Source organism: Balaenoptera borealis (assembly GCF_965194805.1).
Source record: "Balaenoptera borealis genome assembly, chromosome: 18".
NCBI lineage: Eukaryota > Metazoa > Chordata > Mammalia > Artiodactyla > Balaenopteridae > Balaenoptera > Balaenoptera borealis.
In genome coordinates, this window is record NC_138877.1 from 15,682,391 (window position 1) to 15,700,944 (window position 18,554).

Here is an 18,554-nt window from a genome sequence, read left to right on the forward strand (position 1 = left end):
AACTGAAATGAAAAATTCACTATAGGAGTTCATCAGATTTGTTCAGGCAGAAAAAAGTATCAGCAAACTTGAAGATAGGTCAATTGAGATTATCCAGTCTGAGGAACAGAAAGAAAAGAATGAATGAGAATGAACAGAACCTCAGAGACCTTTGGGATATTATCAACAATATTCACACAATGGGAGTCTCAGAAAGAAAAAAGAGGGAGAAAAGGACCAAAAGAATATTTGAAGAAATATTGGCAGGAAACTTTACAAATTTGATGAAAACCTTAATATACACACTCAAGAAATTCACCAAGCTCTATGTAGGATAAATTCAAAGAAATACACACAACCAAGACACATCACAATCAAACTATCAAAAGCCAAAGACCAAGAAGGAATCTTGAAAGCAAGAGAAAGAACTCATCATTTGCAGGTGATCCCCAATAACACCTGATTTCTCATCAGAAACCACAGAGGCCAGAAAGCACTGGATGACATATTCAAAATGGTGGAAGAACAACTGTTAGAATTCTGTATCCAGCAAAACTGTGAAAATATAGGAGAAAGTAAGACATTCTAAGATAAAAAACAATCATACTTACCATACATGAATGTTCAAGGGTTCTTGAGGCTGAGATGAAAGGGTACTAGACAGTAACTCAAATTAGCAAAGAAATAAAGAACAGCAAGGAAATAGAAGACATGGGCAACCCTATAAACCAACTAGATTTACTAGACATCTACAGAACACTCCATCCAGCAACAGAGTATACAGCCCTCTCATACAGCACATGCTGTATTATCGAAGACCACTTGTTAGGCCACAATACAAGTCTCAGTAAATTTAAAAATATTAAAGTGTGTTCTCCAACCACAATGACATGAAATTAGAAATCAATAACAAAAGGAAATTTTGAAAATGAATATGTGGAAATTAAATAGCGTACTTTTAAATAACCAATGGGTCAAAGAAGAAATAAGGAAATTAGAGAAAACTTCGAGATAAAAGTTTGGTATTAAACAGCATATCAATTCTTATGGGATACAGCAAAAACAGTGCTCAGAGGGAAATTTATAGCCTACATTAAAGAAAAATAAGTTAAAAACCTACCTTTATACCTTAAAAAACTAGGAAAAGAAAAGCAAACAACTGAAAGCAAGAAGAAGGAAGTAGTAAAGATTATAGCAGACACAGAAAAAAATATGGAATAGAGAAGTAACAGTGTTATTTCAGCAAATGGATGTGCTAACCATTCTGTAATGCATGTACAGATGTGTTTGAGTACACATGTAAAAATGTTTCAAAAATAGTTTCTTAGCATGTTGAAAAGAGTTATTTCTGAGAATGTATGGGCTGACCATTGTGTAATGCATGCAGATAGGTGTTTAAAGACATGTAAGAAGTTTCTAGGAGTGCTCCCTGCTTATTGTGTTAAGAATAATGTTATTTCAGTTACTGGATGTGCTGACCACTCAGTATTGCATGTAGAGAGGTGTTTATATATTTAAAAATATAAAATAGGAAATACAGAACAGAAAAGTTGGTTCTTTGAAAAAATTTTTTTAAAAAATGACTACCCTTTAGCTGGACCAAGGAAAAAAAAGACACAAAATTACTAAAATCAGGTGTGAAAAGAAGGGACATTACTACCTCACAGAAATAAAAATGATAACAATACTACAAATAAATACATGTCAACAGATAATATAGATGAAATGGACAAATATTTTAAAAAACACAAACTAAACTGACTCAGGAAGAAATAGAAAATCTGAATAGACCTATAGTAAAGAGACTGAGTCAATAATAAAAACACTTCTAATTAAAAAAAAAGCCCAGGACTAGATGTCTTCACTGGTGAATTCTACCAAATGTTTGAAGGATTAGCACTAATCCTTATCAAATTCTTCCAAAAAATAGAAGAGCAGGGAGCACATCCTGACATATTCTATGAGCCCAGTATTTGTTACTGGTATGACGAAGCCAGAAAAGGCACCACAAGAAAACTACAGACCAATATCCTTTGTGAATATTGACACAAAATCCTTAACAAAATACTAGCAAACAGAATCTAGCAACATATTAAAGGGTTATATACTATGATTAAGTGGATTTATTCCAGATGCAAGGTCAGTTTAACACAAAAGTCAGTCAATGTACTAGACCATATTAATAGAATAAATGAAGAATAAAATGCATGATCACCTCAATAGATGGAGGAAAATGTAACACCCTTTCATGCTAAAATAAAAAAACACTCAACAAACCAGGAATAGAAGAGAATTTCTTCAACTGAAAGGACATTTATGAAAAACACACTGCTAACATTGTACTTAGTGATGAAAAACTGAAGACTCCCCCCTGCCAAGATTATGAACAAGATAAGGACGTACACTCTTGCCACTTCTATTCCACATTATACCAGAAATTCTAGCAGAGCAATTAGGTAAGAAAAAATTAAAGGCACACAGGTTGAGAAGGAAGAAGAAACACTTTATTTGCTGATGATTATGGTCTATATATATATTTTTATATATCTATATATGGTCTCTCTATATATATATAATAATAAAAAACCCAAAACTATAAGAACTAATAATGTAGCAACATTGCAGTATACAAGATCAGGATGCAAAAGTCTGTTGTATTTCTAAACATTAGCAATGAACAATCTGAAAATTAAGATAAGAAAACAATTCCACTTATGGTAGCACCACAAAGAATAAAATACTTAGTAGATTTAACCAAGGGAGTGAAATACTTTTCCACTGAAAACTACAATACCCTGTTGAAAGCAATTAAAGATGCCCTAAATAAGTGGAAAGACATTTCATGTTCATGGATTGGAAGACTGAAGATTGTTAAGATGGCAGTGTTCCCCAAATTGATCTATAGATTCAATGCAACCTCTATCAAAATTCCATCTGCCTTTTTGTGTTCCAGAAATAGGCTGATTCTAAAATTCCTATGGCCATACGGGGGACCTTGAATAGCCAAAACAATCTTGAATCTTCCCAGTTTCAAAACTTGTTACAATGCCACAGTAATCAAAACAGTGTGATAGTGGCATAAGGATAGACATATAGTTCAATGGAACAATTTAGAGTTCAGAAATAAACCCATGCATCCATCATCAATTGATTTTTTACAAGGCTGCCAAGACCATTCAATGGGAAAAGAATAGTCTTTTTAACAAATGGCACTGGAACAACTGGAAAACCACGTGGAAAAGATTGAAGCTGGACCTATATCTCATACCATATCCGAAAATCAACTCAAAATCGAAGGTCTAAATGTAAAAGCTAAAAACTAAAACTCTGAGAAGGAAACATAGGTGTAAATCTTTGTGGCCTTGTATTAAGCAACAAGTTTTCATCTTTTATACAATAATGGATTTTTAAATAAAAATATAAGTAAAATGCAGAGTCACATAATAATGTTGAATACTTGCAGTAGGTCAGTTTATTTTTCCTGTTAGTTAAATATGCTGTTAACAATTATAAATAGATAGGCCTACATATGGTTACTTTTGGGCTATAGTTGTATTTAAGTACAACTATCTGGAAAATACATATTTATTCCTCCTCAGAATATGCTTTTGGAAATGGATAATATAATTATGTATTTTTATGGATCCAAATATAAAACTACCATAAATTGGCTATGAAATGAATATAATAATCATATTAATACCAGCATGCTAGCCTATCAAATTCAACTAACATTAATGCCAGTGAATATTAAAAAATAAAAACTTTCCTAGCACTGATAACGTAATAAGTAAAAATAAACTGTACTAAATTTATAAAAATGAGATGAATTGGGGAAAAATTTTGATAGGGCCAGGGAAAGTCCAAGCCAATCTAGAGTTTTCAAAGTTTATAGCTTTGCCACCAGGAAATTAATTTACTTGAGTATGCTTTTTATTTCCATTAATGTCAAGATCTGAAATTCCCCTGGAACAAGCATTAGTTTTTTGCCCACTAACTGCAAAATGACAAGGAACAAGAGTGATTTTCCTTATGCAAGCCATCATCAAAAGTTGGGTCTCCTGTGTAGAGCCCAGCCTTTCTACGGGTGTCATATGTATGAGCGTAGTTTCCGGATTCAGACAAGAGCTGGCTACTGTTGCTAGCCAGGCCTCTGATGGAATATAAAATGGTAATGGGGATTGAACTGAGGTAGAAAAATGCACTTGCCTTAGAAGCCACGTCTTAAAAAGGAAACCAAAGATTTGATTAATATTCCACAGACTTGCAATATGTATTTAATAGCAGATCAGGAATCTTTCTTGCTTAACAACTGTATTAGTTCCTTTTCATAAACAAAGATGTAAGCAAAGCAAGCATTCGAAAGCCAAAAGGCTGTCGTTAAAAACAAAAGTAAACAACAAAAAAAAATTAAGGTACCCTGCTTTTATTCTGAATCTTACAAAGAAGAAAATCACTTATCCACTGAGTAGTAACAGGTTAAGGTAATGAATCATACAATATTAAACCATGATGGAATTTGCAGAAACCAAAAATGTGCAAATTCACTCTTATGATTTACCGAAAGACTCTCTTTTTGCAAGTGGTAAATCATTAGCAGTGGTGTTGCTCTTGGTAACCGCAGGTCCTAAGGGATGGTGCAGAATCAGTATTGCTTCCTACTTTATGTCATCATGGTGGGGTGAGGCTAGTGCCGTCTCTGTCATATATCTTATTTCCACATACGTGGATACATTTGTGGATCTTTGTTGCGTTCTTCTCATGGGTGTATTTATTCCTGCACCAATAACTGATATTTGAATTGTCAGAGCTTTATAATAAATCTTGATATCAGGTAAGGTGTTCCATTTTATTTTCTTCACCTAGAGTGCTTTGGGCATTCTTGGCTTTTTGCTATTTCACTTAGGTCTTAGAATCAACTTGATATTTCTCAAACAGCAGTTGGGAATATGGTTGTGATTTCTTTGAATCTATATATAAATTTGGATAGAATTAATATCTTTATGATCTTAAATAATTCAAGTTATGAACCTGTTGAATTTTCCCTGTTTAGTTAGGGTAGGGTTAGTGTCCCTTAGAAAAATTTTTATAATTTTCTCCATATAAATCTAAGAAAATTTTGTTATATTTTTTCCTAAGAAACTTACAGTTCTTGTTTATAGTGTAAGTGGTATCTATTTTTAAGTTACATTTTTAAATTATTGGTTGCTGTATATAGAAATGGAATTGATTTTTGTGTTTTGATTACATTAGATCCAAGCATTAACTAACTTTTTATTTCTGATGATTTTACTTTGGGTTTTCTGTATAGACATTTATATTATTTGAGACTAGATGACACTTTTGTTTCTTTCTTTGCAATCTATAAGCCCTTTATTTCTTTTTCTTGCCTTAATATGCTGACTACGACCTCTAGCACAATGTAACTAATAGCAATGATAATAGACACTTAATTCTGATTTTAAAGGTAACGCTTGCAGTATCTCACCACTAAGAATTAGGTTTTTAGTTGATTAATCAGAGAGGAAGTTCTTTATATTCTTACATGCTCTTAGTTATTAATTATGAATAAGTTGAATTTTATTAAATGACTTTCAGAATCTATTGAGATGTGCATGTGGCTTTTTTCTTTTACTTGTTAATCTGGTAAATGACATTTATATTTTTTCTGATGATAAAGAACTCTTGCATTCCTGGGATAATCCTAAATTGATCATATTATTTTCTCTTTTTGTATAAACCACTGGATTTAGTTTTGTTTATTTTTGTATGTTGACTAGTGACCTTGCCAAATTTACCAATTAATTCTAAATTTTATCTGTAGATTCTTTTGTAAACTTTATCCATACGTTCCATCACATAGTCTGTGATTAATGGGAGTTTTGATTCTTCTTTTAATTTTTTTGATTCTTCTTTTAATTTTTCTAGCTCTATGGTACTGTATAATGTTTAACCAGTACGATGTTACAGTGTTGAATAGAAGTGGTGAGGGTAGTCACCCTTGTCACCCTTGACTACCCTTTAGAGGGTAGTCACCCTTCTAAAATGTGGGGAAGGAGGGAAAGCTTTCACTAGTAGATATTTTGTAGATAAGCTTTATCAAATTAATAAAGTTCAATTCTGTTCTAATTACTTTAAATTATGAATGAGTATTGAATATTATCAAAAAAATTTTTTCTCTATCTATTTAGATAACCATATGGTACCCCTCCCAAATATTTGCTTAATGTGGAGAATTTCAAATGTCAAAATAACCTTGCCTTCCTGGAATAAATCCAATGGGCATAATGTACAATCTCTTTTTATATATCTCTTGATTTCTTTTATTAATATTCTATTTAGAATTTTTGCATCATGTTCATGAGAGAGATTGCTCTGTAATTTTCCTTTTTTTTCAATGTCCTTGTCAGGTTTTGGTAACAAAGTTATACTAACCTCATAAAACTAAATGGGATGTGTTTTCCCTTTTTCTCTTGTCTGGAATAGTTTATGTAAAATTGTTATTACTTCTTCCTTAAATGTTTAGAAGAATTCCAGGTGAAACTAGCTTACCTGGTGATGTCTTTGTGGGAAGGGTTTAAATTACAGAATTAGTTTCAAAAATAGATATAGGACTATGCATATGGTCTATTTCTTCTTGTGTTAGTTTTGATGAATTCTGTTTTTCAAGGTATATGTCCATTTCATCTAAATTTATTGTCATCCTCTTATCTTTTTTAATGTCTGTGGACCTGGTAATAGTAATTTGTGTTTTCTTTATTTCCTTTTTTGTTTCTTTTTTAGTCTTGCTAAGAGTTATGGACTTTGCTAGTCTTGTCTGAGAATCTGTTTTTGATGTGATTGATTATGTTTGTTTTCTATTTTGTTGATTTTTTTCCTTATCTGTATTATTTCCTTCCTACTACATTATTGGTATTTTATTTGCTCTTCTTTTTCTACCTTCTTTTTTTTCGGCCGTGCTGCTCAGTTTGCAGGATCTTAGTTCCCTGACTGGGATCCAACCCATGCCCCCTACAGTGGAAGCATGGAGTCCTAACCACTGGACCACCAGGGAATTCCCTTTTTCTACCTTCTTGAAGTGGAAGTTATATCATCAGTTTTCAAATTTTCTTCTTTTGTAATATATTCACTTAAATATGTTCATCTATATTTCCTTCTAACACAGACTTAGCTATATCCATAACTTTTATGTCATATTTTTATTATCTTTCACTTCAAAGTATTCTCTCATTTCCATTGTGATTTCTTTTTTGACTCATGAATTATTTAGAAATGTATTTCCAAATATATGAAGATTTCCTAGTTATCTTTTTATTATTGATTTTGAGCTTCATTCTACTGTAGCCAGGAAATATATATTGTATATCATTCCTTTTATATTTGTTCATACTTGCTTTAGGGTCCAGCATATGACCTATTTAAGTGAACAATATCTCCCTTACAGTTGAAAATGATGTGTTCTGTAGTTATTGGGTGCAGCGTTCCACATGTGTTAAGAGGATAAACATTGTTAATCTTGTGCAGATCATCTATAGTCATGACTTTTGATCTGCATGTTGTATCAGCTACTGAGAGATATTTAAAAAAAATTTTTTTAACTGTGATTGTGGATTGGCTTATATTTCTTTTTAGTTTTGTCAGTTTATGCTTTATATGCTTTGAAGCTATTTCTCAATATTTAAATTTTATTCATTATAATTTTTTCTTTGAACCATTAGTTACTTAGAAGTACGTTATTTGCATTTTTGCTATTAAAGTTTTTAGCAAGGGAATGAGGCAATAAAATTTATTTCTTAAAAAGAATTATTGATGATGATGTCGATTTCCTTCTGCCCTGCCCCTTTGGCATCCACTGGCTGTGTCCTACTCCACAGTTATAAACGTGAACTGTAGACTTACCAATTAAGCTGATGTATGAACTAGTGGCAGCACCAGTCACTATGATCCCATGATAAATTCAGCTAAATCCTCACATTCGTATTGTTCACTTCGATCCTTCTCTCTCAAACCCTGGGTTGGGTGACGTGGATTCTGTTGGCTCTTACTGGTTTTTGAATACTAGCCTATGACTTTAATCTCTAAGAGATCTTGATATCTTATATACTAGAGACAATCTGATTTAATTGACCAAAATGACCTCATCTCAAAGTGAGTTATGGTACATAAAAACGTTAACAAGTATAAGCAAGTATATCACACTGGTTTCCAGCTCCCAGTTTTTTGAGATAATAAAATGTGAATCCTTTTTATCACTGAACATTGCAATATTCATTGTAGATGGTTTCTTGAACAAAATAAGGAGGCAGTTTTCTTGTTTGGTGGACATTCTGCTATTTATAAAATCCTCCATAACCTGAAGCATACACGTAATGTAAAATTCAGTTTGGTTTATATCCAATAGCTTCTGAGAGTTTTCCATGGAATTTTGGTGGTCGGCAAAGGACTTATTGGAATAGAAATATCACAGCTTCTGTGCTGTGTGCAGATGCTTACTGAGTGTGATGAAGGAATCATTCTCTATCTAACTGAGCACATATTCTGAGCAATTAGGCCAAGTGCCAAAACCATTAAGGCTCAAATGCCAAGTGCCTGTAGGGAGGGTTCTGTTACTGGATTTAGCAAACAACCCCTGGCTCACTTACCAGAGGGGGGCACTCCAGGCTTCCTGATCGCCGTGCCAGCCTGGCTGAGACTCAACAGCTGTCACCCGGCTGCTGCTGGCTTCTACACGCTCTCCCCATCGCTGCCTCTGTCCCCCCTCTTCTTGCCCATCTGCCCTCCATGTGGCTGCCACTTGAGTGGTGGGCGCACAGTTGGAGGCACCTTACAAGTTGAGTCATGACACCAGCTGACACATTGCATTCACCTTTCCTGTGCCTCCATGCCCCCCCAAGCCCCTTCTCCAGCTTGGCAGCTTGAAAGGAAAGGATTGCCAATTCCTGTTTCATAACATTTCAAGGGCTCCATTCTGAGGCTCTGGAGTATCCTGGCACTCAAGGAAACTGAGCGTGGGGGTGGGAGAGGGAGAGCCGCACAGGAAATTATGGACATCCAGGCAAGCCCTGGCCTGCACCCAACAGAACCTGGGGAGACAGGGAACGAGAGTAGCATTTGTAACTCCACAATTGTATCAAGATGAGCTGAAGTCTGGTTCTGTCACTTCCCCATCCTGCCCTGTCCCACAACCATCACCACCCCCCCCCTCAAAAAAAAAAAAGCCAGAGTGGTGCAATTTCTTAACAATTTGACTTTTATCCAGAACTGAGGCTCTTTGTTTGTTGGAGCTAAGCATTTGGTCCAGGACTGTCTGATTCTTTCTTCAGCACCCGCCACCCCAGGCCCCATAGAAGAAGCAGATGGGGATCTTGGCGAGGTTCGGAAGTCCAGGACTTGGACAGGTGGAGAGTTTCATTTGCCAGGCTGACTGGCTTGTAATTAAAAAGCTTCTCCTCCTCCTCTTTTGCACTTCTGAACTTATCTGAGGAATCAAGAGAGTGTTTAATCATGCATAGAGACAAATCTGTCCGTATAAGTGCAGATCTGCATTTGAAGTCAAGGGCTTACCAGCAGAGGTGAGTCATCACGCAGGCTGGTGAAGGCGATGGGGCACCCCCAGTGTTCTCTGCACGGTTAGGGCTGGGGTGTGCAACCCCCCTTCCCCTCTGTGTGCATCTCCAGTCCTTCACCTAAGCTGCGCCTACACCAAACACCCCTGGACTGCAGGATTCTGAAGTGGGTTTTGGGCCTTGTTAGTGACACTGACACCAGATTGTTAATGTTTATCTGCTTTCTAATACTCAAAAGAAAATAAGTCATCAGTCTCGACATTTTAATGTGTGAGTGTTCTGAGAAAAAACTTAAACTTGCTCCTTTGGACTAAGTTGTGCTCATTGTCAGATTGAATGCATGTTAGAAACTTAAGAACAAAGTGAGGCATGACCACTTGCGGCTCTTGGGGTAATAAGAACTTGGAGTTATTTTCACAAATATCTGTTTTTTTCTTTAAAATGTTCTAAAAGTGCCGAGGAGCTGGGGTCTTCTCCCTAGAGGAGCTCTTCAATGGGGCATTGGTGATTTGGGGGGTGGATTTGGAGGGGGCAACAGCAGGCAGCACTGTGGTCAGTGCCCACCTGGGACGGAAGAAGAGTGTTATTTCTCTGTGTGTTCACGGGGGGATCGTTTACTGATCTCACCAGAGTCGTGTGCACACTTCCAGGGCAGGAGGGGAAGATGTCACTTGTAGGGGCTTCCTTACAGGGTGGCAAGGACCGTGCTGCTACCAGGGGGTGTTTCCCCCTGTAGTCGTTCTCTGATTCTTAGATTTCCCTCCCACACAGGCATACGGCTCCCGTTCCTGCTCTGAATTCTGCCAGGGAAGCAGGACAAGTGCCAGTTGTCCAGCTTGCTTGGGTAGCCACACCAGGAGGAACTCTGGAGACGGTGGAGGAACAGGGATCTCTCCTCTACAAGACTAGAGCTTTATCTTCCAAAGTGGAGACCCCTGCCCCAGCAGGAGGTGAGACCCAGTTCCCGTTAGTTGGTCCCGCTCTGAGTCATCACTGCCCGAAGCAGCTGCCAGCTGTGGGCTTCACCAGTCCTTCCGAGGACCCCACGGTCACCAGGGTCCCCTCCGACCTCGTGGCACTGTGAGACACTCTCAGATCGCTCCCCCTCACGTTCATTTATGCAGTTTTGTTTTTCTTGCAGTTTAACACACGCATCTCCGTCTCTCTCTCTCACACCCAGGCACAGTGAGATTCAGTAACCCATTTTAATGAGGCAATTATATTTTAACTCTATTATGTGCAATTATCCCCTCACTTCAGTTGCCTCAGCTGGAGAGCCTGGTGTTGAGGTCCCGCTGGCACTCGCTTGCTGGCCCCTGGGGGCAGCTGGGTGGCTGGGCCTCTGAATGCTGGAACGCGGACACTGCCGCTGACCCGCCCCGCCACTCTCCACAGGTGGCTCAGTGCTACCACAGGGCAGGGACAACTGCAGTTTCTGGCCCACCGAGTGGAGCTCTTGATTGCTGTGTGGGTGGCCTAGATCTTTCCCATCTGCTCTGCTGTGCTGGCTGGGTTGTTTATCCAGGCCCCAGAGCCCCAGGTAGCCTTCAAGCTTGGAGGGGCCAGAAAAACAGACTTGGGTAATCGGAGCCATGCACCTTGGTCTGGGGGGTGGTTTTTTCTATAGTCATCTAGGCTTTAGGTACCTAGGAGTGAGGGTGGAAGACGGGGGCTGCTGTATGCCCATCCTACCTTTGCAGGAAAGTCCCAGTGGTAACTTTAGAAAAGAAGGTTTTAATTATATCTGCTTCATGCAGAGTAATATATCTAATTTATATGGTAGCACAATGCGTAACAAAGCAGTCACCCATGGACTTAACCACCCAGCTTAATAACTAGAATACTTCCAATACCTTTGCATCTACCTGTGGCCATTTAGTCTACCCTTGCCTATGCTTAGACGGAGCCGTTTGCTTGAATTTTGTCCCTACCTTTCACTTGGCTTTTTTCAAACTTTTATCACATATATATGTATCTGCATTTGTTATTTGTTAGTTTTGCTTGCTTTGAGTTTAATTGAAACGGTGTCCTTCTGTAGGTAGCCTTCTGTAACTTACTCTTCTCCACATAGTGTAATGTTAAAGATTCATCTTTGCAGCTGTGTTGATCTGCAGTTCATTTATATTCACTGCTGTGTAATATCCCAAGTTATTTGTCCATCCCATCCTCCCATCAAAGGAACTTTTGGCTTTTCTTGATATTTTTTGTTTTGTTTTTTTGGTTTTCATTATGAACAATGCTTCCATACATTCCTGTGTACATATACCAGTGCACATGCACGAGAATTCCTCTATCTTGGAGTGGAATTTCTGGGTTGTAGAGCATGAAAATGGTCAAGATTATAGAAGAGTGCCAAATTGTTTTCTAAAGTGGTTCAACCGACTCGTAGCCCTTCCAGCCAGGCAGTATCTTTTGCGCTTTTTCAGATTCCTAAGAGTTCTATGTCCAATGTGACACAACGGTTAAGAGCATTATTTGGATATGAATTCCAGATGTTGGCTCTGGGACCTTGCAAAAATTAGTTGTTCTCTCTAAGCCTCAGTTTTTTCATCTGTAAAGTGTGGGGAAATACTTGAGTACAATACCTAATATCTAGTGTTCACCTTGGCAAACTCCTTGCCTTATGAAAATGCAGCATCCCCCAGCAACCCAGCGCCAAGTGGAGCAAACCAGAATCCCCTGTGCTGTTGTTCAGGATATTAGCTACTTAGTACCATTCACAATTTAAATCTGTCCTGCAAAGAAAATGAGAGAATGTGTCAGTAAGATATCAGAAGGTATAAACATTTTCTGGTTTGTATCAGAGGTGGTAATTTGGTGATTTACCTAATTAACACCCACCACTACTGCTGATATCTCGTACATACCAGTTGGGTTTTCTCTCTGGGCTGTCAGTGGAACACCTGTGCCCTCAGAGCCCCATAGACAGCGCGAGCTACACCAAGACTCCGTCTCATTGGAGCTGCCCTCAGAGACAGCCAATGATGATGCTACACTGCCCTCAGAGACAGCCAATGATGATGCTACAAGCAGTAACGTTAGGACCGGGCTTTTACAAAGCACATTTCTGGAAGGCCTATCATTGTCTCCCCACTGAGGTCCTCATAGTTAAATGTTATTTCTATTCCCATGTCTTACAGATAAAGGAACTGAGCCTTAGAGGCAATTAAGTGACTTGTGTCATGTAAATTGCAGAAGCTTGACTGAGGCCCAAGTCTTCTGTCACTGGATCCAGTGCTTTCCCCACCTCCTCACTATGTCTTACTGTGTCATGCTCCCTAGTACGTGTTCATTCATTTTTCCTTTCTGTGTTATTAATATAATCCACTCGATTATAGAAAAACAAAAAGAAATCCATTTGTGTCTGCGGAGGTGGCTGTAGCCAATAGCCAGGATACCGAACAAAGTTCACTGTCGAATTTGCTTTAAGAACAGTTCAAGAATTAAATTGTGAAAGGCTCATTCATAATGAAAAAGGCTTCAGATCACAGGCTTTAATTTCTCCAAGTTATAATGACTGAGAAGTTTGGTAACAACTGAAGCGAGTAGTTCCTGCATCTTTATTGCTGGGAGGCTTTTTCACGAGGAGCTTTTTCACCAGGCATTTTCACCACTGCCTCATCGTCTTCTCCTGTCGTTTCTACAAGACCTCACTTGATAATCTTAATCGTCTTTTTAATGTTCACTTTCACTAAAAAAAACCTCTCTGGGCTCAGGCATCAGCTGCTCCTCGGTGACTGGGCCTCATGTCTGTCTGTCTGCCGCTCAGATGGTGAGGGCCTAGCTGTGGCTCTGCCCCGCTCCACCGCCTGCACAGGCCAGCAAGAGGACACAGTGCCACCGCTTGCGTCATTCCACTCAAGACTGAGGGATGAGAACCACCCCGATTCCCAGTGACTCAGGGCCCATTCTGCCCTCCGGAGTCTCACTCAGCAGGTCACAGAGCCTACAGTCTTTCTGGCTTATTTCCCACAGATGCTGAAAGGCACTCGCCCCGCTCAGGTCACACTGCAAGATTTCCAGGCACTTCTTTGTGCACCGTCTTGATGTCGAGCAAGACCAGCCAGGTGTGATTGTCCCGGAGGCATCCAGACAGAGGCAGACTGTGCGGTAAGTCTCAGCCTTCCCCCAGGTCTCCCCAGGAAGACCCTGCCCTGCTGTCAGTCCTGTCACACGGTCATCACAGAGAGCGGCCACTGGACCCTGGAGCAGGGAGTTCAGGAAGTGCATTGGCCCAGGTTTTGTCTCTGCAGGAGAGTCCTGATTTAAGCCCTGATTTGAGTAAATGTAACTTCACTGGCCCTTTCTTTTCTTACAGACATGTTTCCTGCCCTCAAGGAGCTTATCGTCTTTATTTCCTCAGCTCTTCATTGTTTGAGGGCAAGAGCTGGGTCTTACTCTGTGTTCTTTGCAAGGACACCAGCCCCTGGGTATTAGTTGAACTGACTTGGTCTTTGAATCTCAGAGAAGTTCTCAATAAACACCTGAAATAGACTTTCCTAAAGTTAATCCCTGGCACTGTGGTGTCACATAATTTACCATCTACTTCCTGGCTCTGAGACCCTTCTCAGACTCCCCTTCCTGGCCTGAGAACTCAGTTCTTGACCTCTTATGGATGGTTCCAGTAAACAAGTACCTGACATCACTTATAGTCTCTTTAGAAAACAGAAAAACATCCCTCTTCCAATTACCCTGGCCTCTCTTGCCCCTGCTGAGGAACTGAAGGGTTTTCCAAAGCATCCGAATACTCTAGCCAGAGGTCCTAGTCTCAGACCAGCGACCAGCTAGTAAAGACCTATGCTCCTGTCAATTTCCCAGGGACCGAATTCCTTCTATACACTTGCCATTTTGAATCATCAGTTTGGGGCCAGGCACTTTGTATATTTCACGTCTCACTGTCACCTGAACCCCACAAGGCAGACATCGGTATTGCTGTTGTTCAGTGAGAATCAAGAGGGTCTGAGAGGTTGAGGCTCGTTCCCCAGTGGCAGAGCAGGGGTCAAAGCCAATTCTGTCCCCTCTCTGCTCTTCTTACCTCTCCACTCTTCTTCCATCCTAGCTACAGGAAGGGAGAAATAGCAAATCTGTCTCCAAGGCAACCAGAGGAAGGAGGGTGGCATTCTGAGAGTGCAGCTCGTTTGGGATATTTAGGTACACTTGTTTCTTGGGAAGAGGCTTGGGCTGGGGTTGAAGCAGCAATGAGCACTTTCCAAATGGACTTCCCTGGCTGTTTGAGGGGAGAGAGCTTCGTGTGGTCTGGATTCCCCTAACAGTGAGAGCCTTGAGCAGTGGAGATTGCTTGTGAGGCTTCTGACAAAGAAAAAAAGATTTTATGCCATTTATATATTTTTCCTCTAACAACCAAAGAGGCCGGGACACAATGATTTTCAATAATTAGAAGCTGATTATCTGTTTCTACGTCTGCTTTGATTAGAACAGGAGGAAAAGAAAACAAAGTACAAACTCTGAACTGAAGATTGTCTGATTTTAGATTGGCAGTGCCCAGTCAGTAAAGAGCCGGGCCACTATCTTTGGTCCGTTATCTGGAGTATAGTAGTCATTGGAATATAGAAATTCTACCCCAGCGTAATTTCAATCAGGATACTTTTAATGCTGGTAGTTTTGTAGAACTAGGTTAATTCTTTCCTATGACTTGAGCGCCATCCACCTAATAATCAGCTGCTTATTATTTAAAAGTAAATGCATTCCTTAGAATAAGAAATGCTGTGATAGCTTGTGTAAGACCTATCATTCTGTACTCTTATCAGTCCAGGTGGAAATGGAAGTTATGAATCTACTGACATTGTTGTTTGCTCCATGATATCTAACTATTGGCTGAAATGTACCTAAAAATGAATCACGAAAGGGAACACGAAGGCGGTAAGGAGTTTGGGTAGATTAGTGTAAAATGGTTAGGTGAACACCCACGTGTGTGTGGTGTGTGCTGAGTGGACAAACCCCAAAGTGGTCCCTCGGTTCCCAGAGCGGGATTGTCTAATTGCAGGAAAGGACCCAGCCAACTGCTTCCCTAACTGTATTAATAGGGCAAACCAGAGTGTGCTATTTATAGAATGCTCACCAATAAGCCCCAAGTTCATATGTGCCAAAGGAAACCTTAGTCTCAACTTTCAAAGTCTTCCATATTCTCTATTTTTTCCCAAACTTCATATAATTTTAAAACTTTATAAATGTAGTGTACATTTTGAAGACTCCTTTCTTCTAATAGAAAGTTATTTTTTTTAAGTTGTTACCAATCATTTCTGGTGCTTAGAACAGAATATAACGTACACATTAAATACGGGGTTTTTTTTAAACATTAAAAAAAATTATTTTATTTATTTTTGACTGCGTTGCATCTTCATTGATGCACATGGGCTTTCTCTAGTTGCGGCCAGCAGGGTCTACTCTTCATTGCGGTGCGCGGGCTTCTCATTGCGGTGGTTTCTCTTGTGGAGCACGGGCTCTAGGCACGCAGGCTTCAGTAGTTGTGGCACGCGGGCTCCAGAGCGCAGGCTCAGTCGTTGTGGAGCACGGGCTTAGTTGCTCCGTGGCACGTGGAATCTTCCTGGACCAGGGCTCGAACCCATGTCCCCTGCATTGGCAGGCAGATTCTTAACCACTGCGCCACCAGGGAAGCCCTTAAATACGCTTTTGAAAAACTCTGAGAACTATGTTTAGTGTTTGGTACAACTTACATCATTCTCAAAAGCTCTTCTCTTTGATCTGTGGATTTGGATGTTAAGAAATTTCTTTCCTGTAGATTTTTATACTGGTTCTTTTGTCAATCTTTGTGTTTATAATTATTTTTATCAGCAGTTTGGGGCAAACTTTTTAATATTTTACACCTAGAGAGTTTACAAAGATGCAAAATTTGTAAAGTTTGTGTTTTCACATTATTGAGAAATCACCACGGTTATATTCAGGAAATTCCAAAGAAGTGAGATTGCAAATTCATTAGTAATGATTATGTAAAATAGGGGTTATGAAAATGCAAAGCCACAACAATGACCCTGAAGTATCAATGAAATATCAACACTTAGACAGGGGAATAGGCATTTCCATTGCTTTCGCAGCCCCCAAGGAAGGTCTGCTTTTACTGAGAAGCCATCAGGTGTAGTGGTGGGTACACAGTCTCTGGAGCCCAGGCCTTCGAGGCCCATCCTCTCTCTGTCATCTGTTACCTAAGGCAGGTTACCCTGGCAAAGTAACATTGCCTTCTTGTGCCTCATTTTCCTCATGGGTAAGATGGGGATAATGGTTTTGCTACTCAAGCTAAAACACATAAAAAGTGTAGAATAATGCAGTGCACATAATAAGCTAACAGGATGTTAGCTGTTCTTATTTTCATTACAGTTATATTGCTGAAATTTAGATTGGAGAAAAAGAAAAAAAAAACACACAACTCAGTGATCTCTACCCATTTAATCCTTGGTATAACAGACAAAGGTCTAGACAAAGAGTGAAGACATCTGGGTTCTGGTCCTGGCTTTGACTCACTCTAGCTTTGTGACCCTACTGCACATCCAGGGGCTTGGTTTCCTCAGCACTAAAATGAGCGGATTGTAGTGGAGATCCATTTCCTTCACCTCTAACATCTAAGATAGTGCTCAAGTGGGTCAAAAACCCCTAAGAATTTAGTTATGTTCTTCATGTAGTATTACATCTTAATACATCAAAACAAAGCATCCAGATGCCAGCTAAAGTGAGAGCTGGAAATATTCTAAAACAGTGTTTTCAGAGATACTCTGAAAGACATTTTTTAGGCAAAATTCTGATCAACAAAGAGTTGGGAAAATATGACTGTTTTTAAAAAGCCAAAGAAAACAACTGCAAGAGAAGAGTAATATCAGCTCTTTTATTCTAGTGTCTGGCTTTGTTTCTAGGAACCATTAGATGAAACAAACAAGCAGAGGAAGGAGGAGGAGGAGGAGGAGGAGGAGGGAGTGAGGGAACAAGAGAAATAAAGTACAACTTGTGTGTCACGTGTGGTGGTTATTTTAAGAAAATGTATTCTGACCAATTTTATTCAAAGAATAAATCAACAAATACCAAGTAGCAATCTGCCCCAAGATTTTTTTCCCCCAATATAGACCTAATCAAAATAATCAGGTTGTGTCAAAAAAGTTTCCAGTAAAATGGTTGTCTCTATCTTTTCCAGTGTTATTGTTAAATATTAGCCACTGTGGAGTTGCACAGCCCCCTTGCCTGGTAGTCTTAGCTGAGTAAACATTAACACTGTTCATTTTCCCCTTGGAAAAATGAAGGCGAACAATGGGAAAAGATGTAACAAATGTTTTGCAACCTTACTATAAATATTTTATGAATGAATCAGAGAAATTAAAGATGAAAAGCCCACTAACTCTTGCCGGTACCCTGAAGTCTACTGCTGTATACTTTTAAGTGGTTTGTCTGGTCTAGTTTTTAGTGACTCAGGTTGTAGGGAATTTACCACTTCCCTCAAAGCTGCTTTCCAAGTGGAGACTATCTGGCCTGCTAGGAAAGTTTGACAAATTCCCCTTGCTTTGTTTGATTTTCTCATTAATCTCATTTGATTTAGCCTATTTAATTGCTTATCTTTAGTGTCTTTAGATTCTTCATTGTTTTGTATGAAGCAGTGTGTTTTTCGTTTCTTTCTTTTCATTTAGCCTTTCTCTCTTCACTTTTTGCCTGGAAGGGAGCAAAGATTTTTTTTTTTTTTTTGCTTGTGGATAGGTGAGCAGTAACCATCATTCAACAAATTCACAACAGCAACAACAATGTGAAGTGATCACTTACCATGTCAGGTGTCGTGTTAAATACTTTGTATACATTATCTTATTTATTAAGTACCTACTATTCACCTGATACCAGGAATGCAAAGTTAAATATGACCCTACATTTTTGACAAAGCTTATAATGTACTGGAGGGGACAAGCATTCAAACAGGTAATGTCAGCATAGCGTACCCAGTGCATGGGGCTGTCTTCAGAGTATTGTTGGAACATGGAGGATGTCCGGTCCAGCAGTGAA